Source organism: Pimephales promelas, chromosome 12, assembly GCF_988280905.1.
Source record: "Pimephales promelas chromosome 12, fPimPro1.hap1.1, whole genome shotgun sequence".
Taxonomy (NCBI): Eukaryota; Metazoa; Chordata; class Actinopteri; order Cypriniformes; family Leuciscidae; genus Pimephales; species Pimephales promelas.
Genome location: NC_142780.1, coordinates 7,029,651 through 7,034,984, shown reverse-complemented (window position 1 = coordinate 7,034,984; position 5,334 = coordinate 7,029,651). Strand labels below are relative to the sequence as shown.

The 5,334-nt window shown below is 38.6% G+C and overlaps 1 long non-coding RNA gene across 1 annotated transcript; it reads left to right on the top strand.

Annotated features, from left to right (window-relative positions):
• Positions 1–3,529: 3,529 nt before the first annotated feature.
• Positions 3,530–4,732, top strand: LOC120479199 (uncharacterized). Its single transcript, XR_016145667.1, has 4 exons — positions 3,530–3,611; positions 4,124–4,168; positions 4,326–4,381; positions 4,643–4,732. It is a non-coding gene; the product is annotated as an uncharacterized LOC120479199 (long non-coding RNA).
• The last annotated feature ends 602 nt before the right edge of the window (positions 4,733–5,334 follow it).

Genomic DNA, 5,334 nt, shown 5'->3' with positions numbered 1-5,334 from the left:
TCTCCCTTTTTCTTTTTTTTAAACATACGTCAGGCTTTTCTTTAACATAAATGTCCTTTGAACTATGAAATTGTTTAAACTTCAAGAAAAATAATAATTCCAAAGAACTACTCCTCAATCAGCCTTCTTGGTTTTGAGACTACACGTCCACTTGCAGTTGTCACTGGAACACTTGAGAGCTTGGTTGGATTGGCATCTCTTCTCCAGGTTTGAATATCCATTTCCTGTTTTTCCTCTGTGTTGTCACACCCATTTTCTTGCGTCACTTCACGATTGTCCATGTCCTTCCTTGGTGTTTCACTTTGTTCTTTTGATTTCATTAAAAACTTTCTGTTCCTTCTGTACACCTTTCCCTCAGGTGTCTGAACGACATAAGATCTTGGCTGCTCTGAAAGTCCAGTAACTTCAGCTGGATTCCATGTTCCATCTTGCCATATTCTTACATTGTCACCAACCTGAAGTTTCTGAAGAGTTCTTGATCTTTGGTCGAAATATTCCTTCTGCTTCTTTTGTCTGCTTTCTAACAACTGCTGTACTGGGTTAGTTACCATGCGAGGCTTCAACAACTCTGGTAAAATCGGAAGTCTTGTTCTCAGTCTTCGACTCTTCAACAGTTGGGCTGGAGATGCTCCCATATTCTCCATAGGTGTGCTTCTCAGATTCAGCAGAGACAGGTAAGGATCTTTCCCATCTGCCTTAGCCTTCTTAAGCATGTTTTTTACAGTCTGTACTCCTCTCTCTGCCATGCCATTGGCGTGATGGGGGCTTGAGGTTTTGTGCATGAATTCCCACTCTTTTGCAAAGGCTTGAAATTCACATGAGCTAAACTGTGGCCCATTGTCTGAAATTACTGTTTCAGGAATTCCATGTCTAGCGAATTGTGACTTCAGATGGGTTATGACTGTTTTACTTCTGGTATCTGATCTCAACCACTCGATTTCAATGAATTTGGAGTGGTAATTCACTAAAAGCAGATACTCCTGTTGGTCAAACGTAAACAAGTCAATGCCTATTTTCTGCCAGGGCTTTTCAGGAATGGCGTATGGATGTAATGGCTCTTTGGTTTGTCGTTTTTGGTACGTGCTGCACACTTCACAGTTGTTTACCATCTCAGTTATGCTTTGTGACATTCAAGGCCAAAATAACACATCTCTCTCTCTCTCAGTCTGCAGCTTTCTATGCCTAGGTGGCTTTGATGAATTCTCTTTAGCATTTATGCTCTCATTGATGCTGGAACTATGAGCCGTTCTCCTTTGAACAAAACTCCATCCACAACTGAGATTTCCTCTCTGAAGTTCCAATATCCTTGAATTTCTTTTGCTGTTTGGCTCTTCTTTTCAGGCCATCCATTTAGCACTGTCTCTTTGAGTTTTGTCAGAATCACATCCTCTTTACTTTCCTTTTTGAATTCATCAAGTTTCTCATTTGACACAGGCAAGTTTGACATTACCATATGAACCTGGGCTTCTAATTCGTTATCAGGAGAGCCGGTCTCTGGTAAGTACGCTCTGGATAATGCATCCGCTATATACATCTCCTTACCTGGCTTGTACTTTATGTTCACTTGATATTTCTTTAATCTGATCAACAGTCTCTGTATTCTAGCTGGAGCACTGCTCAACGGCTTTTTCATTATTGCTTCAAGCGGTTTGTGGTCTGTTTGTTTCTACCTCTCGTCCATACATATACTGATGAAACGCTCTGCTCCAAACACAATAGCCAACATCTCCTATTTGCGCATAGCGCTGTTCTGTTTCAGTCAATGCGCGTGATGCATACGCCACTGGCTTATCTTCTTGAAGTAGAACAGCGCCCCGTCCACTTTTAAATGCATCGACAGAAAGTGTTACTGGTAACCTGACATCGTAGTACCTGAGCAAGGGGGCCTCAGTAAGCATTGTTTTCAATTTGTCGAACGTGCGCTGATGTTCCTCCTCCCACTGCCAGGCAACATCATCTCTAGTAAGTACGCGCAATGGCTCAGTATGTTGTGACATGTTTGGAATGAACTTTGTGAGGTAAGTAACCATGCCTAGAAATCTCTCCACATCCTTTTTGCATTCAGGTGTGGGAATTCTTCTGACAGCCTCTATTTTGGTCTGATCTGGTTTCAAACCATCCTTTGCGAAGATGTGACCGAGATATTTGATTTCCTCTAAGCCTATCTTGCACTTTTCTTTATTCAGCTTGAAGTTCTTGACTCTTGCTCTCTCTAGCACTTGCCTCAGTCTGTAATCATGCTGCTCTTTTGTTTCTCCCCAGATCAAAAGATCATCGATGTATGTCTCAACGCCTTCAATTCCTTCAAAAAGTTGCTTCACCGTCCTGTGAAGAACTTCTGGAGCGGAGTTGACACTGAATGGGAGTCGGAGGAACCTGAAGCAGCCAAAAGGGGTGTTAAACCCACATGGAAAGAAACTATATGAGGATATATGCGCATATATGAAACCTATATGCAGTTTATATGCACATATATGCTGCATATATACAGCATATATGCACATATATGATAATATATATGCTGCATATGTGTGTATATATGACACATATAGGCAATTTTAGGTGCATATATGCACATATATGATAAGATATATGCTGCATATGTGTGTATATATGACACATATAGGCAATTTTAGGTGCATATATGTGCATATACAGGCCATATACTGTAGGTCTCCTGCATTGCTTCTTTATATCCACATATAAGTGCTATATACAAGAGTATCCTCTACTGTAGCTCATGGCAGGATCTGGTCATTTGTAGCTCATCCACTCTAAACAATGCTGGGTTGTTTGAACCCAAATTTGGGTGAAATATGGACAAACCCAAATGTTTGGTTAAAAATGTAATTTCAAATTTTAACCCAAATTCAACTTTCACTTTCACTTTTTCAACTGTACATTTTTTTAATTGCATTTTTAACCCAACATTTGGGTTTGTCCATGTTTGACCCAAAGCATTTTTAGAGTGTATATGTCACTATATTGCTCAAATAAATAAATAAATATTTATATACATATCAGAATGACTTAGTGGAAAAGAAGGAAATGTATAACAAAAGGGTTTGTGGTTTTTTCATTTTACCAAAAAGCCCTTTTTCCAATTTCAAGTCACTTTCCCATACACATCCACACATTCACCGATACATCCACCAAATGCAATGCAAATTGCAATGTTTTCTGTATTGTCTGAATGCAGTTTTTTTTTTCCGGCTGAAAGGTCATTACAGTCAAAAAAAAAAAAAAAAGTGAATAGAACGTACATTCAAATAATAATCATAATCCCACCATCCCATCATCTATCTGAGCAATTCACAGTGGTTAATAAATTCGAATGCTGCTGCACTGCCGATTGGCCGCTACAGCGCCCCGTAGTTGATGACGTCACCCGCCTAACGCTTGACGTTATCCGATAGTGTAGGAAACCCGTGACGTTTTCTTCTACGTAATTACGCGCATGCGTAGAACGGATCGTGCAGGTGGAACGGATCGTGTACCGACAATCCGTATCCGATGAGATGAAGTCAAGTTTCGCGCCGGAAGATAACGGCTGGGAGTAAAAATTGCGATTTCAGCATTGGAGATCCTCTTAGTCCTACTTATCACCAATCGTAAGTATTCCTAATTTTATATTTATTTGCAGGGTGGAAATTGCGGTGGCAGAGAAGTATAAACTTAGCATTTATTTTTTGCCAAACACACCTGTTTCAGCCCATACACTTCCTATGTTGTTAGCTGGTGAGGTAACGTAACGTTACTGTGGGTGCTAAAATAACTTAGCCGTTGATAAGATTCAATTTAGAATTAACGTGTATTTATTTGTTTCTTTCTGGAGGAATTCGTAGAGGGTTATCAAAAGTCATGGCCTAGAGAACATAACGTCATGAGAATAAATGATACTTCTCTGCCAACGGCTCAAGAAGGCAATCGGCTCCAGAAAAAAAAAAAAATACCTGTGGAGTTTGAATTTGGTCGAAATTGGTGAAAGAAAGAGCCATATCAATGGGCTTGCCTTTACAGTTGCAGGAAATGTCTTTCAAATAGTAAACATTAACGTTAGGGCATTACTATTTTGATTAAGTGATTGTAATTGTTTTTTTTTCTTTATATAACCTCTTTCTAGAATTACCTCAAATGAAAAGTTACCTCGCCATTATTGCTCAAAAAGGTAAGTTCCTCTGATTTTGCTTTTTAAAATTGTTTCTCTAGCAGAGCTGTAGAGACTTGTGATGTTGGGCTGATTGATAGTGTTAATTATTTGATTTAAGTTATTTGCACTTTAATTTATTGAAGATAATAACTTTTATTTTTCTTCTATGAACAAGACTGGAAGGAGTCCTGTTGAGGATTTAGATTCCTCCTCTTTTGAAAAGTGCAACCGGTGAGTAACCCCCTTGAATTTTTATTTATTTATTAATAAATATCCCCATCCCCACCCCGACACCCTATCCTCCTCCTCCTCTCCTTTAAGAACATTTAGGGCAATTATTAATTTGTTTCATATTATTATTTTGTGTAATATTATTATTTTGTTTCTTTATCATTAATCTGCATTCATACATAAAAACATATAAACTATTGGGAAGCTAAGCATAAGAATCAATATGAAACAATGCCAATAAATGAATAAATTATTTTTCAGATTGAAGTTATAAAGGGCTCTGGGGTGTTTTGCCAGGCAGAAGTGTGGAAAGCAGCCCTCCTTGCCACCTCTGCTACTGCCATGGTGTGGAATCTGAGTTTTATACATGGGGTGGCCAGGGGGTGGCCACTGCTATTTTTGGGGGTACACACACACACACACAGTGGAAGTAATTGGGTCACTCTGTTTGTAATAAGTGTTGAACATCCAAAATATTAGCAGAAAACAAAGCTGAAGCACCAAGGAGATAAGATACAGTAGCATGTGTCTGTTTTGAACTGCTATGTTTATTTACAAAAAAAAAAAAAAAATCACATTTACAAACATTTTTTTTAATTAGATACAGCAGTCATCAAGCAGACATCTACTTCAAAATTTAAACAAATTTTAGTGCCCATCAATTAAAACAACACAATTCTGCGGTTCTGATGAAGAAACGGAGAAAAATGCCTTTAAAGTTTTTTTTATACCAGCCAGTCAAACATGTTATGTGTAGATTATGTGGTAATGCATCTCCGAAACAGGACATAATTTAACCCAGATATTTTTTCACAAGACAGACATGTCATAAAGCCCATTACAAGTCTTAACTCATTTTTGACCAAATATCATATGTAATTTTCGTTACTGTGCTTTGCCTTTGTAGGGCAGTGTGTGCAGGGCTGCCAACTCTCACGCATTGAGTGTGAGAC